The sequence below is a fragment of the Scyliorhinus canicula genome, chromosome 15 (assembly GCF_902713615.1).
Source record: "Scyliorhinus canicula chromosome 15, sScyCan1.1, whole genome shotgun sequence".
Classification (NCBI taxonomy): domain Eukaryota; kingdom Metazoa; phylum Chordata; class Chondrichthyes; order Carcharhiniformes; family Scyliorhinidae; genus Scyliorhinus; species Scyliorhinus canicula.
Window position 1 is genome coordinate 136,370,053 of NC_052160.1, and position 23,969 is coordinate 136,394,021.

The 23,969-nt window shown below is 47.1% G+C and overlaps 1 protein-coding gene across 4 annotated transcripts in view; it reads right to left on the reverse strand.

Annotated features, from left to right (window-relative positions):
* LOC119978085 (transcription factor SOX-13-like) overlaps positions 1-23,969 on the reverse strand; it is a 181,839-nt gene that overhangs the window by 61,568 nt on the left and 96,302 nt on the right. The window contains exon 1 of one of the 4 annotated variants that reach the window (XM_038819471.1): positions 6,465-6,687. The exons of the other annotated variants lie outside the window; for them this stretch is intronic. The gene's annotated coding sequence lies outside the window, so the exon portion shown is untranslated. Of the gene's footprint in view, positions 1-6,464; positions 6,688-23,969 lie in introns of those variants that run through there. 4 annotated transcript variants of the gene reach the window in all.

Genomic DNA, 23,969 nt, shown 5'->3' on the forward strand with positions numbered 1-23,969 from the left:
CCAGTTAGCTTAACTTCCGTCATTGGGAAAGTGTTGGAATATATTACCACGGAATATGGCAGGGCACTTGGAAAATCCCAATGCAATCAGGCAGAGTCAACATGGTTTTGTGAAATGGGAATCATGTTTGACTAACTATCGAGGTAGTGGGAAGCAACACGGATAAAGGGGAACATGTAGATGTGGTGTACGTGGACTTCCCAAAGGTGTTTGACAAGGTACTACATCAAAGACAATAAGAGTTCATGATGTGACGCAGTGACATATTGACATGGAGAGAGTAGCGATTAGTCAACAGGAAACAGCATCATAAATGGATCATTTTCAGGTTGGCGAGATGCAACAAGTGCATTGTCCCAGGGATCAGTGCTGGGTCCACGGCTATTTACAATCAATGATTAGGACGAAGGGAACAAAAGTGCGGTTGCTGCATTTGCTGATGAGTAGGTGGGAAAGCAAGTTTTCAAGCCAACATAAGGAATCTGCGAAGGAAATTCGATAGGTTTAGCGAGTGGGAAAAAATTTGGCATTTGGAGCATAATGTGGAAAAATATGGATATCTCCACTTTGGCAGAAAGAATAGAGGAACAGTGCACTTTGAAATGGAGAAAGGTTGCAAAAACCCAGCAGTACCGAGGGATCAACGTGTCCTGGTACATGAATAACAAACGTTACTCTGCAGGTAAGTGATTAGGAAAGTAAATGGAACGTTGGCATTTATTGAAAGGGGAATGGAATATGGCTGTAGGGATGTTTCGCTGCAGTTGTACAGGGTATTGGTGACAGCACGTCTGGAGCACGGTGAACAGTTTTGTCCTTATTTACAAAAGGACCTAATTGTGTCAGGAGCAGTCAGAGATGTTCACATGACTTACTCCTGGGATTTGTGGAATCCCTACAGTGCAGAAGACGCTGTTCGGCCCATCGAGTCTGCACCAACCCTCCGAAAGAGCACTCTACCTAGAGACACCCCCCCCCCCTCTCAAAACCCATAACCCCACCTACTTGCACATCTTTGGATACTCAGTGGCGATTGATTATGGTCAATCCACCTAACCTGCACATCTTTGGACTGTGGGTGGAAACCGGAGCACCCGGAGGAAACCCACGCAGACACGGGGAGAACGTGCAGACTCCGCACAGACAGATGAAGAGGTTATCTTATGATGAAAAGATGGACAGGCTGGGTCTGTACCCGTTGGACTTTAGAAGAATGAGAGGTGACCTTATTGAAATGTACACGATCCTGAAGGGACGCGACAGTGTGGATGTTGAAAGGATGTTCCCCCTTGTTGCTCCCATAAGAACTAGAACAAGTTGCCTCCCTTAAGACAGAGATGAGGAAATCTTTTTCTCAGAAGATTGTAGATCTGTCGAATTTCCTTCCACAGAGAGCATGTCACAAATATTTTTTACGGCAGACATACAGATTCTTGTCTAACAAGAGAGTCAAAGGCTAAGATCAGCCATGATCTTATCAAATGGCAGAGCAGGCCTGAGATCTGAGTGGCCTATACCTGCTCTAATTTCTATGTTGATATGTTTGTATGAGGGAGAATTAGTCTGTTTTGGCCAAGCTGTATCCCATACACAGATGTACATATAAATGGGACTCTTTCCTTTCGAGATGAGAGGGTTGAAGGAGATTTGTTGGGCACGTTCAATATCACGAGTGTTTTGGACAGGAAAGGTGGAGAGAAACTGTTCCCATTGGTGTAAGAGGCAAGAACCAGAGAACATGGCAAAAGAAGCAATGACGTCATGAGGAAAGACAGCAAGGATGTGGAATGCACTACCTGACAGTGTGGTCAAGTGAATTCAATCGTGCATCCAGAAGACAATTCGACATCTAACTGAAGAGAAACAAAGTGCAGGGATCCCAAGGAAAAAGCAAAAGGGAGTGGAACCAGCTGAGTTGCTCTTGCAAAGAGCCAGCAGGGGCGCAATGGGCTGGGTGTCCCCCCTTGTGTTGTGACCATTCTATTATTAGAAAGAAGATTCAGTTCTGTGATATTGCTTCATGCTGGTACGTCAGGATTTCCCCGATCCCATGTTGCAACACTGACAAAACCAAAGCCAGGGAGAATCCACATTTACTTGTCTACAAAGCCTTGTCCGCAACGGTTTGCAAAGCGATCAACTCTGCTAAGGAAATTCCCAGCCTTGGTACCAGAGACGAGAAGAACATCTATAGTCACAAACAAATCTTATAAGGAAACCAAGGAGAATATCTTTGCCCTGGGAGTGGCGGGAATGTTCTGAATAGCATAGTGTTTTTCGGAGGGGGAAGGGTTAATGAGGGGAAAAGAGGAGCAGAAAGCTATGCTGATGGGTTGAGATGCCGTACAATGGGAGATGGCTTGTCCATAGATTCCCTACAATGCAGAAGGAGGCCATTTGGCCCATTGAGTCTGAAAGAGCACCTTGCCATGGGTCCACTCCCCACTCTATCTCCATAACCCCGTAACCCAACCAACCGGCACATCTTTGAGTACCAAGGAGCAATCGATCATGGCCACTCCACCTGACCTGCACACCTTTGGGCTGTGGGAGGAAACTAGAGCACCCAGAGGAAACCCACGCAGACACGGGGAGAACGTGCTAACTCCACACAGACAGTCACCCGAGACCAGAATCAAACCCGGGACCCTAACACGGTGAGGCAGCAGTGCTAACCACTCACTGTACCACCGTGCATGAAGAATGCCGACCAGCATACCAACTTGGATCAAGTAGCCAGTTTCTGGGCTGTAAATTCATGCAATTCTTTGCTCTTCAGCTCAATTAACACAGAACACAATCCCGCCAAAATTCAGAATTGCGAACCCCGATTCTTCCTCTTGCCCCCACCTGCACCCACCCCTATGTGAGGAACAAAGTGAAGGAGTACTCAGGAGTATAACTGAGAATGGACTTCCTGGAGCAGAGGTCGCAGAATCCATAACCAAAGAGAAAATGCTGGAAAATCTCTGCAGGTCTGGCAGTATCTGTAGGGAGAGAAAAGGGTCATCTGGACTCGAAACGGTAGCTCTTTTCTCTCCCTACAGATGCTGCCAGACCTGCTGAGATTTTCCAGCATTTTCTCTTTTTTTATTTCAGATTCCAGCATCCACAGTAATTTGCTTTTATCCACAGAATCCATAATGCTCAGAGGAAGGAGGCCATTTGGCCCATCGTGTCTACATCTGCTTTCCGAATGTGCAATTCATTTAGTACCGTCCTCAATCCTGCTCCCCGCAACCCTGCAGAACCTCTCTTTTGAGTCAACAATCTCCTTCCCTTTTAAAAAAAATAAATTTAGAGTACCCAATTCATTTTCCAATTAAGGGGCAATTTAGCGTGGCCGATCCACCTAGCCTGCACATCTTTTTGGGTTGTGGGGGCGAAACCCACACAAACACGGGGAGAATGTGCAAACTCCACACGGACAGTGACCCAGAGCCGGGATCGAACCTGGGACCTCAGCGCCGTGAGGCTGCAGGGCTAACCCACTGCGCCACCGTGCTGCCCCAACCTCCTTCCCTTTTGAATGTGTCTATTGAAACTGCATCCATCACAATCTCAGGCAGCACATTCCAGAACTCGCCGTGTGAAAAAGCCTTCCCTCGTGCCGCTTTTGCTTCTTTTACCTATTATTTTAGATCTGCGCCCTCTAGTTCTCGATCTTTTCACAAGTGGGAACAGTCTTGCCCCGTCTACTTCCTTCAGACCTCGCTCAACTTTGAATACCTCAATCAGTCTCCTGACAGCATTCTTTTAATCTACCTTCACAACTGAAGTTCCTCATCTCCGGAACCATCCTCGTGAACCTTTTTCTGCACCCTCTGATGCCTTCGCATCCTCCCTAAAGTGTGATACCCACACTGGAAGCAATACTTCAGCTGAGGCCGAACTAGTGGCTTCTCCAAGTTCGATGTAACATTTTTGCTCTTGAACTGCGTGCCGCATGACCATATTAATAAAATCTAAACTACTATTTGCTTTATTAACTGCTCTTTCCAACTGTCCTGCCACCTTCAGTGACTATGCACATATAGGGCATGTGGCTAAGTGTTTCCCGTGTCCCACTGGACAGAATGACCCCATACCAGACTCAGCGTTGGAACTTCATGGAGAAACACTAGTACTCCCAACCCCAGTACTGATTGGAGACAATCACACAGATGGGTCCATGGGTCCAGCAGCAAGGTCTTGTCCATGAAGACCAGTTCAGCATGGAGTTGGAGCCATCCTGCACCCCCCCCCCCCCCCCAAAAAGTTGTTGCACTCACCTCATAGTCTCGCGAACACTGAGGGCCGCCTTGTGCACACCACTCATTAGCAAATTGAGTTTGGCGCCAAAGTGATTTCCCGTTGACGTGCCGCAAGATTGGAAGGCCTGACCGCCGGTGGGCAGCTGTTTTAATGAGCACTCATGGGATGCAGTGAATGCAGACGGCATTCACATCACCTACTGTTGGGATGACCTATCTGCCATTGGGAGAATTGCAACACAATTTTATAATGAATAAATAAATAATCTTTATTGTCACAAGCAGGAATACATTAACACGGCAATGAAGTTACTGTGAAAAGCCCCGAGTCGCCACATTCCAGCGCCTGTTCAGGTATACAGAGGGAGAATTCAGAATTCTCAGCTGGTAGGGGAATTGAACCCGTGCTGCTGGCCTTGTTCTGCATCACAACCCAGCTGTCTAGCCCACTGAGCTAAACCAGTGCAGGCGTGTTTCCGACTTTTTGGCTCCCGTGAGATTATCTACACTCGCCTGCCACCGAATCGGGTTGGCAGAATTCCAGCCCTGTACTCCGGTCGCTTTACTCCTGCGGTAATGTACCCTTTCAGAACATTATCTCTCTCTCCGTGTCCTGCCAGTTGGCAGTGTCACCTGGGCAGTGCCGGGCTGGCACCCATGTGGCACCAGCACTTCCAGGCCACCACCCTGCCCAAAGGGCATGCATCTGGGGGTCTTCAATCCCCCGGGAGACCCCCACCATCCCATCTGGTCCCAGTTTCTGGGGACCAGTGCTGAACAGCGCTCACCCGAGGTCTCCGAGGCAAAGGGGATAAATCTCAAAGTCTGCGATGCCTCGGGAACCTGCACATTACAGTGAGGCTCGCTGTCTAGCTCTAATATGCAGATTTGTCAAAAAGTGATCCCGCCCATTTACATCGCAACATCTCGCGAGATCGCACGGCAAGATCCCACAGACAGCAATGTGATAATAACCAAAATGAACTGTTTCTAAGTGATGTCGAATGAGCCATAAACTTTGACCAGATAACTCACCTGCTCTTCTTTGAACTATCCCCATGGGATCTTTCACATCCAACCCAGCTGGCAGCTGGGGCCTCATTTTAGAGTCTGATTGGAAGGCCACACCTCTCTCGGTACTGCACTGGAGTGTCGGCCTGTACTTCTTTGCTGACGGGCTCACACAAATGTGCTGCAAGATCCAACTACCCCATGGCCGGAATTCTCTGTCCGTCCAAGATTGCTGGCAGCGGTGGCTGGGCGAACCTGGATAGAAAAATCCCGGCCCATGTCTCTAAATTATGTTCGGTTCCAGGGGGAGTTTTGTTTGGAAAGGACATTAAACTAAGAGAAAGAAAAATGACCTAGCCTGAAGCTGAGTTTTGCCACCAATCATCAAACTATCAGTGTAGGTTTGTTTATCTCCGTTCTTTTCAGTGAAGTTTTAAATCAAGGGCCCATTTTTTGTGTTAAGATTGTGCTAATGATCCCATGGCATTTTTCAAAAGACTTATGGAAATATCCCTCCATGTTCAGAGCTAGCATTCCCCAATCGGCCAACATCCCACAAAAAAAAAAGCAGGTCAACTTGCCAGTCACCTCAATCTTATTAGTGGGGCCTGTCTGATCACAAAATGGCTCCTGGAGTTGCCTACATAACGTTAACTTTGTAAATAGCGTTGAGATAGTCGACAAATGCAACAGGCTGTCGCATAATGCTCTTTTTAAGCCAAGCTTTTTCTTTAAATGAGGTATTGCTCCGTGACTGTTTAAACATCAAGATTCCAAACACAGCCTCGACAAATCCTGAGGCACAATCCAGGCCCGGAATTCAAGGTCCCTACTCCAAGAAATAAGGTACTGGTAACCATATTAGCGATAATATGGTCTCTGTGCCCCCAACTTACAAGCTTCGCATTGAAAGCTCAGGGTTGACAATATGCTATCAATCCTTTGTGACCTCCAAACAAAACAAACAAAGAGCAGGAGAGGGGAATTTGGCAAGAAAGCACAATGGTTTCTCTCTCATGCCCAGAATTGCCATTTAGCACAGGACAATCGGGTATTGTCAGGGAAGCAGGAAAAGATGGTCTTCAGAAATTGACTGAAACAGAGGGTCTGTTCTGCTCACTCAGTAAGAAACCCATCAATACTCTGAAAGCCTTTTTAGAAGTGCGGCCAAGGATTGGGCCAAACTGAAGAGAGACTCACGTTCCTGATCGGCTGTGCTCACTTCAGCCAATGGGGTAAACGAGAGTACGAAATGTCCGGACGCCAGTGGAATTGTGATGAAATTATTTCATCGGGACAGTGTGCACCCGAAGCTGCAAACTGCATTGTACAATCCGCCCGGGTTCTCCAACAATGATTTCTGTCCGACGGTACAATGCCAGCATTTCAAAATAATAGCTGCCTTCAACGAGGTGTACGTCTTCCTGGTGGATCAATTTAAGGATTAGGCTGTCAAAGGATGTTGTTTGAACCAAACCACTCACACAGATCCACCCATCCCCTTTAATAAACAGCAACAGATTTGATATTCTGCAAGGGTTGAAAGCCTCCACGTCACCCCCATGTTTGTGTGCATTTAGGCAACCCAAGCAAGTTTTGTGACTGCAAATCAAGTTTCTCAAAATCTTCTCTTTATAATTTACCCCTTTTTAACACGACCCTCTCAGAAAATAATTCCTCAGCCTAACAGGCTGGCTTAATAAGGTTCTGATTACGATGGGGGACAATGGCTTGCTCTTGTTTAACTCCCCAGCTCAGGATTACAGCCAGGTAGCACAGCGCAGGGGGGTGTGTGCGCCTGCATGTTCATGTGCGAGTGCGCGGAATAAGAACAGAGCCCAATGCCCAACTCCTTCCACACGATGGGACAACGGGAGATATAGGCCTGAATTTTACATTCAGGGCAAGCTTGAAGTTAGCGAAATTGACACGATATTACACTGGCCGCCAACTAATGGCCATGCAGCATGAAGCTCACTCTGTGAATGGTTAAGCGCTGTGAGAGAGGGCGGGTGCCCAGAAAAAGGAACGTGCCAGCTGGTGTTTCCAATGTGCTCCACCTGGGGGGGGATTTTGGGGGGGGGGGGGGGGGGGGGGGGTGGCAGCCCCTGCGGAGCTGTCTGCGGGATCCTCCAGACCCATGAAAAATTAATATTGGTGGAAAAACTGTGCCCCCAGCGTCCCAGCAGCACAATCACGCACGGACCTCTGTCCCCAAACTCATTTGTGAATCTTACTTGAGCCTTCACCTTTCACCCCGCCCTGGTTCGAGGTTGTAGCTAATACGTAACGGCAGGCTGGCCAATTGGCCCACTGGAAAGGCGGGTGAGCCGCGCAAAATCCCAGTCACTTGTAGTTCACTTCGCGTAAATTGTTGCTCTCGATTGGCTGGCAGGCACGCTACCGACTCACACCCGCGCCGGCCGACGGAAATACCAGGCCGATTTTACCGGCTTCCGGGTCATGCACACGCCCATCCGAGCAATCATCAAACTCTGGCCTCAGAGGTAACCTAATAGGCTGAACAGAACAAGCGTGTTGTCACGGTGATCAGAAAATGGATGGAAAATGTTTTGCCTCCTCCCACCTACTGAGGGAACATTCCTCAGGGAAAATGGTGAGGGTTTAATTTCAGCGACGTTGGTACAATCCACAACGACAAAATTGTGCATTTGTACAGAACCCTTTTTCTCTTTATTCTTTCATGGGGTGTGAGCATCACTGACAAGGCCGGCATTTACTGCCCATCTTTTGTAAGCGGCAACAAACCGAATTGTAGAGAAAAACAAAACTTACTTTATTTCACACTTAACTGTTATGTACAGCTCCAGGAGTTCCCTCCCAGGTCTCCCTGACTAGCAGACTCTATTTACACAAAGGCACATGAACTGTGTTAAGGGTTCCCCTTATCGAGGGAGCTTATATTCTCCAAGCTCCAAGGGGTATGGATTATCCCTACCCCCTGAGACCCGTGTGGATTATAACACCATCCTTATTTGTTCTTGAATTGAGTGGCTTGCTGGGCCATCTAGAGCAGTGCTTCTCAGAGTGTGGTACGCGTACTGGTGCCGGTACGCGAGTCATCGTCTGCCGGTACTTGGGAGTGTTTCCAGAAAAGAAAGAGACAGTAATCCTGGATTGGCTTGTTTCGCTCACCGGTCCCTGGCACATTGAAAAAGAAAACTGCCGGTACGCCACATCAGATAGTTTGAGATGCACTGATCTAGAGGGACATTTACGAGTCAACTACATTATTGCGGGTCAGGAGTCACCTGCAGGTCGTACCAGGTAAGGATAGAAGGGCATTAACGAACCAGATGGGGCTTTTAAGACAATCAATGACAGCTACATGGTCACCATTACTGAGGCTACTTTTCAATTCCAGATTTTATTAATTGAATTTCAATTCCACCAGCTGCCGTAGTGGGATTTGAACCCGAATCCGCCAGAGCCTTAGCCTGGGCCTCTGGATTACTAGTCCAGTGACATTACCCCAAAGCTACCGACTCCTGAAAGACAAAATAAAATGTTCCAAAGCACATTGCAGGGGTGTTATCAATTAGAACCGGACAGATAACCAAAAGCATTGCCAGAGGGGTGAGCTTCAAGGAGCATCTTGATGGAAGAAAGGGAGTCACAGAAACCATAAACACGAAGGAGGGAATTCCAGGATTTCGGGCCTAGGTCGCTGAAGGTGCGGCCACCAACGGCAGAACGATTAGATTACAAAACTGTCTGCTCAGGCCCAACACTACAGCTTCCAATCTTAAACCCCAGTGCCATTACCAACAACGAATTGCAATATGGGCAATATGGCTTCAACATAGCAAAATATCCTTAGCTGCTTTGCAAATGAGTGTTCTCAAACAAAGCTTGGCACCGAGCAACCAAAGCAGATTTGAGGGCAGACGACCATAAGTTCTGTCTAAGAGGTTTTAACAAGAGAAGGGGTGATGGGCGGGAGGGGAGAGAAGTGGAGAGGAGGCAGCAACTTCTAGATATGTAGAGTCTTTGGGCGGGATTCTCCAATAATGGGGCGATGTCCCCACTCCGGCGTGAAAACTGACGCCAACTACTCGGCGCCAACGGCCCCCGAAAGTGAGGGATTCTCCACTTTCTAGGGGGCTAGGTTGACCGCGGAGTGGTTCCCGCAGCTCCAGCCGGCACCGAAGGGCCGGCGCGAGTTCACGCATGCCCGGAACGGGCAGCGTATTTCCACGTACGCGCAGGGGTTCCCTTCTCCGCGCCGGCCCCCCGGGCAATATGGCGAAGCCCTACGGGAGCCCGGCGCGGAGGAAAGAAGGCCTCCACGGAACCAGCCCGCCGGCTGATTGGTATGCCCCGATTGTGGGCCAGGCCACCGTGGGGGCTCCCCCCCAGGTCGGATCCCCCCCCCCCCCCCCCCCCTCCCCCCCAGGATGGCCCTCGCACCCTTACCTGCGGGACTGGGCAAAACTTGTCAACCACTCGGCCCATCGGGGCCCGGAGAATCGCTGGAGGTGGGGGGGGGGGGGGGGGGGCACGTTGTCAACGGCCCCAGACTGACATGGCAGGAATCCCGCCGGCACCCAAAAAACGGTGCCGGAGAAAAAGGGAAGCCAGCGTCAGGGCGGGATTCGCGCCTCCCCCCCGGGGATTCTCCGACCCTCATCTTAGCAAACATTGCAAGGTGGATGACAGAGAAGAAAATAGATGGGAAGCAGAAGGAGGGATGGCAACAGAAGGCAGTACTGGCAGAATGGGATCTTGGTGAAGTGAGGGGGGAGAAGGAAGGGGCAAGATGCAAGAAAGCCCAGAATCAGAAGAGTGGAGGACCTACACTGCAACGTAAGGTTGCAAATCGTTGCAATGATTTGAATTCATAACACTGAGGGATTTTTTTTTTTAAGTGGAGCCAAATCCAGAATCCAGCAGAAAACAAAGAAAATTAATTCATTCATTCCAGGGGAAAGGTGTTTTTGTTACGGTACAAGTTTAAGGAAATCAGTGCAGATTCATCGCAGAAATGTTAGTTAAGTAAAAAAATTAATAAAGGTGTTCAAACTTCCAAATGGTTTGATGAGGTAAACGAGGGGGAAACTATTTTCACTGGCCAGAGTCAATAATAGTAACACAATTTCAAGCTCACTGCGAGAAGTATGAAAGGAGATGATACAGAGACCTACCCTAGCAGAATTTCTGATGGCTTTTAAAAGAAGTGGATAAATATTTGGAAAAGGGATAGAGTGTCGGGAGATAGCATTATGTGGGCAACTCTTTCTGAGAGTTAGCACCATTGCAGCAGGCCAAATGGCCTCTTTCTATGCTGTATAATGCTGTTTCAAAAGGTCAGTTTGCGCATTTTAGAGAGTCCACACACTCCCTTTCTGATAAGAGGATATAATCTACCAATTTACTTTTTTTTAGAAATAAATTTAAAGTAAAAAATACATTTTTTTTCCAATTAAGGGCCAATTTAGCGTGGCCAATCCACCTACCCTGCACATCTTTGGGCTGTGGGGGCGAAACCCACGCAGACACGGGGAGAATGTGCAAACTCCACGCGGACAGTGACCTGGAGCCAGGATCGAACCTAGGTCCTCAGTGCTGTGAGGCAGCAGTGCTAACCACTGTGCCACCATGATGCCCCACAATCTACCAATTTAAAGGTCAGATAGTCTCGGCGTTGACTGGGAGGTGCTGCACTGTCAAAAGCTGCTGCCTTATGGACAAGACGGATGGATGTAAAGGATCCCCCTGGATCTATATCGAAGAGGAGTAGGGGCAGGGGTTCTCTTCCCCACCCCCCCCCCCCGGTGTCCTGCCCAATTTTTATCCCTTAATCAACATCACGCTTAAAAAACAGAGCTGCTCATGATCACTTTGCTGGGAGCTTGCTGTGTGCAAATTGGCTGCCGCATTTCCTGTACATCAGCGTTGACGACACTTCAAAAGTGCTTCATTGGTTGTGGTCCTACATAAACACAAATCGTCCTTTCTGGTCTCTTGTTTGCCTTCTGCGATGGTGGATGATGCAAACTGCTGCAGAAACACTAGTTCTTTCTGCCCCAGACACAGCAAGAATACAACACTGACCCCATTACAAAATCCGACAAGAGACTCGGCTTAAAGTTGCCTTTATATCAATTAGCTAATGAAACGAGGAGGAATGGACGCCACTGTTTAGACCTGTTGCAATGTCGCTCCGTGTGTTAGGGTATCATGCCAGCATTCAATAGTATTCAGCAGCCTCTGATCTTGCCATGATATTATGGGGCATATCTGCAAACTGTACAGTTCTGATCTCACTCCCCCCCCCCCGCCCTGATTCCGTGATGAATAGACTGTACACACCAGACCAGCTGTAAGGAACTAGAATTATTTTTCTACTCAATCATTAAGTCCAAGTGTAGGACAAAAGACTCAATTGTAACACATTGCCATTAATAAACAAGGCCGTCTCTCTTACACACCTCAAATTAAACATTCTTATCAGTGTGCTTAAATCCCTTCAGGGCCTCACCACCTCATCCCAGGTTCACAGATACACCAACCAATTCAGGCCTCTTCCACGTCCTAACCCCCCCCCCCTCTCCGTCACCACACACTCAACCAACTTCTTCCTGATGATTGGGATTTCCTCCCTAAACCCTTTGGCATCTCCAACAGCCTCTCCTCCGTTAAGAAACCTCCTTAAAAACCCAACTTCTTTGATCGCCCATCCTAACACATCCCCCTTAGACGGGTGTCCATTTCTTTCTGGTTTGCCTCTCTGTGAAGTCTATTTCTACATCAAAGGCACTGTGTAAATGCGGCTGGCAAAGTTGTAAAGACAGTCCTATCAGCATTCTTCATGGTTGTTGTCAAGGCTTTGTGTTTCCAACTAAACTAGGTTGGATGTTTCTCAATTGCTGTTGTGGTGGGGAGGTGGGATTATTGTCGAATATCTTTATTAAAAGGTGATTTACAAATATTCAGCTGTTACTACTGTCGGTGCCACCAGATGTCACCATGACACAAGTTGCACACAGCACTGTCTGGTGGTAAAGATCCCGTCACAGTCTAATCATCGGAGTCTTGGTGATTGCCAGAGAAATCTCTGAATGATGCATGATGTGTCGGATGTGTCGGATGTGGGGAAATGCTTTCTCCAGATTTGGAGCAAGTGCACAGTAGCAGAGTGAAGCATTTCCTCTTCCACCCACAGTTAAAGGAGCCGAGAAGGTGGCCGTTGCTCCTAACCTGTGTGTGGAGCACAACCTGCCTCCAGGACTTTGCCTAGGCACTCCAGTGCAGAGAATGGAGTGGTGGTCCTAACTAATAATAATAATCCTTCATTATTGTCACAAGTAGGCTTACATTAACAGTGCAATGAAGTTACTGTGAAAAGCCCCTAGTTGCCACACTCCGGCGCCTGTTCGGGTACACGGAGGGAGAATTCAGAATGTCCAATTCACCTAAAAGTACATCTTTCGGGACTTGTGGGAGGAAACCGGAGCATCCGGAGGAAATCCACACAGACAAGGGGGGGGAACGTGCAGACTATGCACAGTGACCCAGCCCGGGAATCAAACCTGGGACCCAATAGGCACTGTACAGGACAAGGAAAAAAGGGGGAAATGAACACAGGACCAGTACTATTGTACCATTATCAAATCTTACTTAAGAGTAATAGTGCCCTTTTTAACAAACAACATTGCTCTTGGGCAGTTACATGAGGAATAGAAAATGCTCTGTTCAGTACAGATGTGTTTGTATTTAATGTGACTGCCTTTCCTCCATAAAATTGCCAACAACGTAACCTTGGCCAATGCTCCGTTTAAGATACCCGGATCGCCCTGCGGCCAACTTGGTACAAAGAGTTTTAAAAAGAAAACTTAATTTTCCAGTTTATGAGCATCTTGTCCCTGGGTCCACTCCCTGAAAATAGTTTTTTTTTTTTAAACTGATCAAAGCCAGTGAGAACACGTGACTTTGAAAAGAATTACTCACAAGGAAACCTTTCAGAGCTGTCTTTCACCAGCAGATGGTTTTGTATCACAAAAGAACAATGAAGCCTCAATCATGGAATGGATCAATTTTCCCAAATCCATACTCGGAGCACAAAGGATTATTTGCTGGGCCTGCCTGTCCTAAGCAACAGGGATCAGTGCGGCATTAGTAATTTAATACGAAGCTCAAGTCTCTCAGCTCTGACTAGCCAGAGAGAGTAAGGACTAAAGGACAATGGGCATCAAACACGTAGACAAGAGACTCCTGCCCTACAGTTGGTGATCGTACACCAGCATTTCAAATGTTTGACCCCAGGGAGGCAGGGATAGGAGTCGGGAGATCGTCAGGCTTACGTGGGACAGGTAGGCCGGTGTCACCGCTGTGTTAATGAATACCCCTCAGAATGGTCTTCCACATCCTTGCCTTTGGGCTCTCCTTAAGTACTCAGCATCGCCAAAATCACCAGGAATGGTTCTGAAGGAGAAAGTTCCCATGGTCTGGTTTAGCACAGTGGGCTAAGCAATTGGCTTTTAATGCAGAACAAGGCCAGCAGTGCGGGTTCAATTCTCATACCGGCCTCCCCGAACAGGCGCCGGAATGTGGCGACTCGGGGCTTTTCGCAGTAACTTCATTTGAAGCCTACTCGTGACAATAAGCGATTTTCATTTCATTTTTCATTTCATTACATTAAGCCAATACAAGAATATTTCCAAAATCGATCTTATGGCTTCAAAGGAACGGCGGTAATTAGTGTTTGGCCAGTTTTGTGCTTGGGTTCGGTTACTCCACGCTCAGGTCACAGGACCTCGGGTCCCATTGACAAAGCCCTTTTGGCTGAAATTCTGGGAATGCGAGAAGAGCCATGGGGCAAGGGAAAGTTTGCACTTGGGAAGCAGCCCTCGCATCTCTCCGGGATATCCAAAATACTTCACATACAATAAATCCCTTTGGTTTGCAGTCACTGGCTTCAGTGTGGGCAGCCTAGAGGCCAGCTTGTGCACACCAAGAGGCCCCGAACTACACTGTTTTTGCATAGTGATAGCAGAAGGAGGAATGTTGGCTGGGGCACCATGAAAGCTCCTGGGATCCTTAGTGTCAACATGAGCCAGCACAGCAGGTTTACAGAGACCCGACTTCAATCTCATTGAAAAAATACTGGCCAGAGTTCTCTAGCCGTTTGCTGGCAGTGGGATACTCTGGACCTGCTGGCAGGGCACCCCAGCCCGCAGGTTTCCTGGCGGGGTGTGATTTCATTGGGAAATCCCATTGAGAGCAGCGGGAACAGAGAATCCCACCACCAGCAACACCCCCCCCCCCCCTCCCCCCACCCCCACTGAGAAACATGTAGCTGGGGGACCAGAGGATCTCACCCAGTGTCCCCAGCAGTGCAGCCCATCCCTCGGCATACACTGAAAGGTTACCTTAGATTGGTCAAGTCTACAGTGAAAACAAAATAACTTCCTACCTTTGGCATATAGCATCCCAAAACATCAGCTATATCTACAGATTCAGACTACAACTGCTGTGGAGAGATTCATCAATGTAGCAAGGTGGCTGAAAGTTTTTGTTTTCTTTTTTTTATAAATTTAGATTACCCAATTATTTTTTCCAATTAAGGGGCAATTTAGCGTGGCCAATCCACCTACCCTGCACATCTTTGGGTTGTGGGGGCGAAACCCACGCAGACACGGGGAGAACGTGCAAACTCCACACGGGCAGTGACCCAGAGCCGGGATCGAACCTGGGACCTCGGCGCCGTGAGGCGGTTGTGCTAACCACTAGGCCACCGTGCTGCCCGCGAGGTGGCTGAAAGTGAGCGGCAGGAGGGTGTTGGGAGGGTGAGCTCATTGAAAGTGTGGTCAAAGGGCAAGGGTTTGGAGAGGAAAGCGGGGCAGAGAAGGACGGGTTAGGCCGAGAGATCCAGACTGTAGGGTGGGGCTGACTGAAGGCTTCGGCAGCAATGGAGGTGAAAAAGAGGGAGAGGACTTGCGCTAGGACAGAGACTGCAAGCTAGCACGTGGCACCTGCAGAAGCCAGGTGTAGTAAGCTCACGGAGAGATCTGAAACAAGAATAAAGATTTTGAATTCAATAGACAGGAGGATGGGGAAGAAATGGAGGTCAATGATGACAGCAGAACTCGGTTTTGAATAGCAAAAGCATGAAATACTGGAAGAAATGCAGGCCTTGCAGAATTGTATTTCAGTGTTAGGCTGGAAGCAGAGTTTTTGGAGAATGTGTGGGATGAAGACAGAAGCTGGTGGTGGATGCATTGGGGCTATTGAGCTTGAAGTCAATGAAAACATGGATAAAGGTTTCTTAAACAGCAAGGACAAGATAGAGCAGGGGTGTCAAACTCAAATACACCGTGGGCCAAAATTAAAAAATCGGGACAAGTCGAGGGCCGGACTGGTTCAATGTTTTTTTGCAAAACTTATTGAAATGAACTTATTGAACCTGGAACTAATAAAGCTTAGGTTATTGCCTATAAAAACAACATTAAATATTAAATAAATAAAAAAATTAGAATTAGAATTAGAATTAGAACAGTACAGCACAGAACAGGCCCTTCGGCCCTCAATGTTGTGCCGAGCAATGATCACCCTACTCAAGCCCACGTATCCACCCTATACCAGTAACCCAACAACCCCCATTAACATTATTTTTTTAGGACACTAAGGGCAATTTAGCCTGGCCAATCCACCTAACCCGCACATCTTTGGACTGTGGGAGGAAACCGGAGCACCCGGAGGAAACCCACGCACACACGGGGAGGACGTGCAGACTCCGCACAGACAGTGACCCAGCCGGGAATCGAACCTGGGACCCTGGAGCTGTGAAGCATTGATGCTAACCACCATGCTACCGTGCTGCCCTCAAGAAATTTACAAATTAGTTGCATTTATTTCTTATTGCTTTATCTGGAGCTTTTCCAGAGTAATTTCTAATGAAAACATTTTTCCACAGGCCAACACTTTGTGATTCACACTATACCTGAATAAACTCGGCATCAGCCATATCATACGCCATAGGCGCTTCAATTGCTGGGGCCAGCTTTAATAGTAATTAGATATTATTAGGGCAGCACGGTGGCCTAGTGGTTAGCACAACCGCCTCACGGCGCTGAGGTCCCAGGTTCGATCCCGGCTCTGGGTCACTGTCCGTGTGGAGTTTGCACATTCTCCCCCTGTCTGCGTGGGTTTCGCCCCCACAACCCAAAAATGTGCAGAGTAGGTGGATTGGCCACGCTAAATTGCCCCTTAATTGGAAAAAATAATTGGCTAATCTAAATTTTTTTAAAAAGTAATTAGATATTATCTCGCGGGCCAAAGATAATTCCACCGCGGGCCGGATTTGGCCCGCGGGCCTTGAGTTTGACATATATGAGATAGAGGGAGTGCAGCGGCGGTTCACGAGGCTGATACAGAGTTTGTTGGGACTGTCCTACGAGAAGCGATTGGCTTGCCTGGGCCTTCATTCACTAGAGTCCAGAAGGATAAGAGGAGATCTGATTGAAACGTATAAGATTCTAATGGGGCAGGATAGACTAGATGCAGGAAGGATGTTTTCCCTGGTTGGGAATTCTAAAACCAGGGGACACAGTCTCAGGTTACAGGTCAGAACAGATGAAGGTTTCTTCACTTAAAGGGTGGAGAACCTGTGGAATTCTCTCCAACAGAAGACTCTGGAGGCCAAGTCGCCGAATGTATTCAATAGATAATTTTTTAGATTTGACTGGGATCAAGGAGTATGGGGAGAAAGCGTGAATATGGCATTGAGATGGAGCGTCAGCCATGATCATATTGAATGGCAGAGCAGACCCAATGGCCTACTCCTGGTCCTAGTTGCTATTGCCAAGACAGTTGGTAGAAGTGGTCTTAGCGATAGGGTCAGATGGATTGAACGGGAAGGAGAAGCCAAATTAACGCTCCCCTTGTCCCAGCCATTGGCCACTTTGCGCAAACTGAGCAAGGCTGCTTTGTTGCCAGATAGAACTGAATCAAAAGGATTCAAGCACAAAATGTTTAGAGAGCTGTGCGCGCAGTTGGGGTTGCGACAATGTGTTTATACTGAGAGGAAAGGGAGATTGAGAGGTGGGAAAGATTGGAGGAGGTGGCTAATAGCAGCAGAGGTAAAGGGGAAACGAAACAAGATGGGTGTGAGACGAGCCATTCCAGGAAGCACCAAATGCTCCAAGATTGGGTGGCAGATCAGTGTTAAAAATAGAACAGGTCACATGGTAAAACATCTCCACTCACATCACTTGCTGATATATGATACTGAAAGTTACAACACAATCACAATTTAGCTACAATAGCCATTCCTTCTGGTGATAAGGGAGTTACCCTGTGGAATGAACACCTCCAGGATTTCAACCTGACTGAAATCAGATAGTCTTCAAACAACTCCCAATCCAAAATGCAATTTCATCGGCTGTAACAATACTGGAAGGTTGGGCGTTTTTGTTTTAATGTTTCATTCCTGAGGCTCTGCAGTCACCAATTGAACCATTTTCTGTTCACCAGGATTGTGTGGAGGTGGGGGGGGGGGGGGGGGGGGTCCTCCGCATAGAGCTCAACCGTAGGCTCAGCATTCTCCCCCACATCCTCTCCAATATCACACCCACCCACTTCCACAGTACTAACATCTGTAGCCCCATCTCACCTCAAAAGCTCTACCTCTGGTCCAACTTTTCTGTCACTCCAAAGTGTTGGTTCCAGTGAGAAAATAGCCAGCAATTCCCACATTTCACAAAAGCATCAAAAGGTTTCTCGCGTTACTCTTGCCATTCACCTCTGCTGTTATTTACCCTCATAAGTCCTGCAGCACTTTGAGAGTGTTTACCTGAAATCCAAGTTCTCATTACCCCTTGCATTTCTTCCAATGTTAGACTTATCCCTACAACCTCCGGCAGGTAAATAAGTAGATACACAGACAAAAATACACCTTAAAATAATAATAATATAATAATCGCTTATTGTCACAAGTAGGCTTCAATTAAGTTACTGTGAAAAGCGCCTGTTCGGGGAGGCTGGAACAGGAATTAAGCCCACGCTGCTGGTCTTGTTCTGCATTACAAGCCATCCTCACTAAAAAGAAATACAAGTGTCATACAAAGCATCTGCACCACTTGTCACGACCCAAATTAAACCATCAATGTTGCCTGAGCTTCACTAACGCAGCATGGTGGCACAGTGGTTAGCACTGTTGCTTCACAGCTCCAGGATCCCAGGTTCGATTGCCGGCTTGGGTCACCGTCTGTGCGGAGTCTGCACGTTCTCCCTATGTCTGCGCGGGTTTCCTCCGTGTGCTCCGGTTTCCTCCCCCAGTCCAAAGATGTTCAGATTAGGTGGAGGCCATGCTAAATTGCCCTTAGTGTCCAGAAAGGTAAGTGGGTTACGGGGATAGGTTGGAGGTGGGGGTGCTGTTTCCCAGGGCCAGTGCAGACTCGATGGGCCAAATGGCCTCCTTCTGCACTGTAAATTCCATCAATCTATGATTAGAGTTAGAGCTGGTCACAGCAATGCTAAATGGCTCATGTATCCCCAAACTAACTGTGAGATGCTGACTGGTTTTAACGTGACCATGGCCCATCACGCATGCAGTGACAATGACACGCTAAATCTTGGCGCACTAGAAGACCTTTCCCCAGGAACATAACGCAAATCTTCACCAGGGTCTGCAGGTCGAACTGGGAGAAATTCCAAGGGCACCATCGGTTTTTCAGAGTTCAGATCATTTTAAAAACGCACTTTATTGAAGATTTACATATGAATATAAATATTTTACAAATAAGAATGGCTAAGCAATTTGCGCGACGGGTTTTTCCCTCCTCCCCGACTGAAGCATTTTCAATCGGGTCCTTCTGCCCTCGGACAGTTGGTACAACAGCTTATATTTATATAGCAACTTTTAAGTTTTCAAAGTGATAAAAAGTCCCACGGCACTTTACGAAACAGAGCATAACTCCAGGTCCTGCAAGATGGTATTAGGTCAAATGGTCAAAGAGATAGGTTTGAAGAAGTATGTTAAAGAAGGAAAGTGAGGTTGAGGGGCAGAGGTGGAGGGCGGGTATTCACAGAATCATAGAATTCACAGTGCAGAAGGAGGCCATTCGGCCCATCAAGTCTGGAAAGAGCACCCTACCCAAGATTAACACCTCCACCCTATCCCCATAACCCAGTCACCCCACCCAACACTACGGGCAATTGTGGACACTAAGGGCAATTTATCATGGCCAATCCACCTAACCTGCACATCTTTGGACTGTGGGAGGAAACCGGAGCACCCGGAGGAAACCCACGCACACACGGGGAGGATGTGCAGACTCCACACAGACAGTGACCCAAGCCGGAATCGAACCTGGGACCCTGGAGCTGTGAAGCGATTGTGCTATCCACAATGCTACCGTGCTGCCCAGTCCTGACTCTATATCCTGGACAATGGATTGGGATTGGGAAGGGGACAAGGCCGTGGAGGGATATGAAAAAGAGGATGGCAATTTTAAAATCAAAACGTTGCGTGACCAAGAACCAATGAAGGGATGGCAAGGGAAAGAACCAGAATAGCAATGGAGAGCGCCTTGGGGCGAGCAAGACACGTTTTTGGATTACATCAAGTTTATAGGGAGGGGGGGAGATTAATACGAGTGATGAGCCAAGAGTACACTGGAATAATATTAAGGGGCAGCACAGTGGCGCAGTGGATAGGTTCACGGCGCCGAGGACCCGGGTTCAATTCCAGCCCTGGGTCACTGTCCAGGTAGAGTTTGCACATTCACCCCGTGTCTGCTTGGGTCTCACCCCCACAGCCCAAAAAGATGTGCAGGCTAGGTGGATTGGCCACGCTAAATTGCCCCTTATTTGGAAACAAATAATTGGGTACTCTAAATTAAAAAGAAACAGTATTAAGGATAGGAATGAGCACAGTAGGAAGTCTTACAACACCAGGTTAAAGTCCAACAGGTTTGATTCAAACACGAGCTTTCGGAGCAACAGCTCCTTCCTCAGGTTCCTCCTGGAGGAACCTAAGGAAGGAGCCGTGCTCCGAAAGCTAGTGTTTGAATCAAACCTGTTGGACTTTAACCTGGTGTTGTAAGACTTCTTACTGTGCTCACCCCAGTCCAACGCCGGCATCTCCACATCAAGGATAGGAATGAGAGAGAACTGAAAATCAATCCCTCCCCTTACTGTCTGTAATCAGTGTATTATGGCTGTGATTCTTAGCCTCTCAGTTTTTCCAGTCTCCATAACCGCTCTGGGCTCTCTGGGGATAATACCTTACAACCAGTTACAGCATGACTTACCTGTCTCATTGCTGAAATCTGAAAGCGCGCTGTAGAGAAACCAGTTAAACAATAAGTGGGTGTGAACGACCATCATCCATCCCACTACATTATTAAGCTAGGAATCACCTTCACTGTTACTAGCCGCATAATGAGCTTACACTGCAGCTGTAACTTTACTAAAGGAACCTCTTCTATACATTCTCCAGTGAGTCCTGTAACCAGGACGTTGGCCTCCCCCTCTCTGTTTCTGGGCAGAAAATCTTCAACCATGAGCAAAAGCTTACTGGCAACCAGCATCCCTGGGACTGCTAATCTCCCTTTCTGGATTTTTGGAAAGGTTAGGGGTCATTTTCCTTTTAACAAAAAAATAAATCCTGACAGATATTTGGATCGGTTGTTTCAAAAGCCAGAGAAGCTGCCATTAAAGCAGATGACTATCTCGGCTTCATTTACATCACTCCTATCTCCTCCTCTCTGGTGAGAGTTACCAGATCTTCCGAGCTGGTAAGAGTTACCAGATCCAAGTTTATTTTGAGTTGGAGGTTGTGGACTAAGTCATAGTTGGCTGTTATGATGGTCCCTGGTTCTTGGGCTAATAAGATTCGTTATGTACAGTTAGTCTTGATCATATGATAATAATGTAAGAATAATAATAATCGCTTATTGTCACAAGTAGCCTTCAATAGTTACTGTGAAAAAACCCTAGTCGCCTCATTCCACCGCCTGTTCGGGGAGGTCGGTCCAGGAACCTGGTTATGACCACCTGGTCAATGCTTTCATTCAGAATGATTTGAAGTTCAAAGCCATTTCTGCAGAATGGGGGATGGATGATGGACATTCGCACCCAAGTATTAGCTCTCTATTAAGTTTTGAGCTCAGAGATGGGGAGTCCAAGGATTTTTAGTTTTGGCAAGACCACAAACAATAGGAGGTGTGAATTCCATAAGTGGTGTTGTATTGGTACGTCTATTCAAGGGAGACACTCCACCCATGGTTATTCAAGTAGGAACTTTACAGAGACTTGAGATACTTCTGACCCTGTGCAGAAATGGAAAGTCACCTGACCCTCAACAAACAGCCACCTGAGCAGCCTTTTTAATGTTCGTTTTTAAAAGAAAGGGCAGTTCTGGAAAATTCTATATTGAATACAGTCCATATTTAAAGTTGTCAATATGACATGCCTTTACCGGACAGGACGATGGTCAACTCTAGAGCTAGCAACTGCATGAGTGAGAGTTTCAGCATGAGCAGAGGTAAGGGGCGAGGTCGGCTGTTGGAAACAGGCGGAAAGGTAGACTTCTGGCCCCAGTAGCAGCCTTCAAGCCCCGACATCAGAAGAACCTGAGTTTCAAGCCCCCCCACCCCTGAGACCCGCACACATACTTTCAATCGGCACTTGTGTACAACACTGGGAAGCGTGGCACATATCTGCGGTGCTTTTAAAAAAATTAGATGTTGAGCCAAGGCCCTATTTGCTGGGCTGACTTGAATATAAAAGATTTCATGGCACTGTTCGAAGAGGGGCGAAGGGTGCTGTGTAGCGGTCAACTTTTATCTCTGAATTGCCATCATTAAAAAGAAGTTTATCTCATCACAGTTGATGGGATCTTGTGTGGCAATACGAGAAAGTGCATTGAAAGTGGAAAAATGTATTTGTCATCAAGATAACCTCAAGAGATTCTGTGAAAGGGAGGGAAATCAAATATCAAAATTAGACTAGGCAGTGTAGACATTTCTTCAAAGGTTGCGGTGATGTTTTTTCTGCTGATGCTCGAACTACGAGAGTTGTTATTTTGTTATAGTTCGCATCCCTGCTCTCCCCGCCACCCAATTAGGTTGTTCCGCTAGGACAACAGTTTTCAATCATCAAAATGTTCGGAAATCACAGCGAGCCGGTCACCCCACATTCAACACCTTTTGTAATAATCAATAACCTTTCCCCAACACATCTAATTGTCTTTCCTCCTCCTCTTTAGGTTCCTGCTGTGTGCTGTATTCTTCACATCGACTGACAGTAGACGCACACCATTCTTCCCATGTGCAATTTGGAGGGCACAGCGTGTGCGATTTGCCAACTCTTTCAAAGACTTAAATCAGGAATTTAAGGGTCCAGTCAGCTATTACCTCCTATTTGAAATTTCTCAAGCGGTCCAAATCCTGGCACTCTTCGCCTCCTTGTGATTTTCTTCCCCATGACCACCTTAACACTTTTTACAATGCAGAAGACTGGTTATTACCTCAGAAGCATTTCTCTCCTGTTTTGATCGTTCTGATCAACACTGTGGGCTGTGTAGCTTTGGTAGCCCAGTCCAAGATTTTTAAGAAAAAATGCTGCAACCTGCGGCTTACTGAAAATGAAATGGAAGAAGGTTGCTGAACGGGTGTCACACAGCAAAGAGATTGTTGCACAACGTTCAATTATCTAGAACCAGACCACGCTAAAGTCTACTGGAATTGAACAGCTGGAGATGCAAAAACAGTTGATTTGGAACTCAGTTGCTCGATCAAGATTGTAACAATTTGTAATTTCCAAAACGAAAGTTGCTCATAAGCCAGCCTTTCATAATTTTATCATAGAATTTACAGTGCAGAAGGAGGCCATTCGGCCCATCGAGTCTGCACCGGCTCTTGGAAAGAGCACCCTACCCAAGGTCAACACCTCCACCCTCTCCCCATAACCCAGTAACCCCACCCAACACTAAGGGCAATTTTGGACACTAAGGGCAATTTATCATGGCCAATTCATCTAACCTGCACATCTTTGTGACTGTGGGAGGAAACCGGAGCACCCGGAGGAAACCCACGCACATACGGGGAGGATGTGCAGACTCCGCACAGACAGTGACCCAAGCCGGAATCGAACCTGGGACCCTGGAGCTGTGAAGCGATTGTGCTATCCAAAGTCTTGCACCGACGTTTGGGATGAAGAGAAACATCCACGGTGCAATGAACATTAGGCAAATAATGCACTTATAGCAAAATATAAACCCCTACAGTGTAGTAATACAGAACCTGCAACTTTTTTTTTTTAACTGCTCGTTCCTTTCGGACAGGGAAGAGACACTTTCATTGAAAGAATTAATCTCCACAACACTGTTTTTCAGAAATAAATACATCTTTAAAATGAAAAAACAAGTAAGCACCCTGCATAAAATCAATATTGGCTGACGTTATTCTCTTTCAGAACCGTTACACAGCAAACCTGAATTGAACACCAGAAATAGTACATGACTTCAGTTGGGGGAAATTTGGACGTGTTAAGAACATACAGACTTTTCACTTTGGATTAATCACAGACAGTTAGAATCAGCGCTGGGCTGAAGAATAAAAAAAAGATTTTCCAAATCTGATAAGTGCTTTAATACACTTGGTTTTCATAACCTGTGATCCCAAATTACAGTATTTCAATGAGCGCAAATCTTAAAAAACGAAACTTTGCCAATGGAAA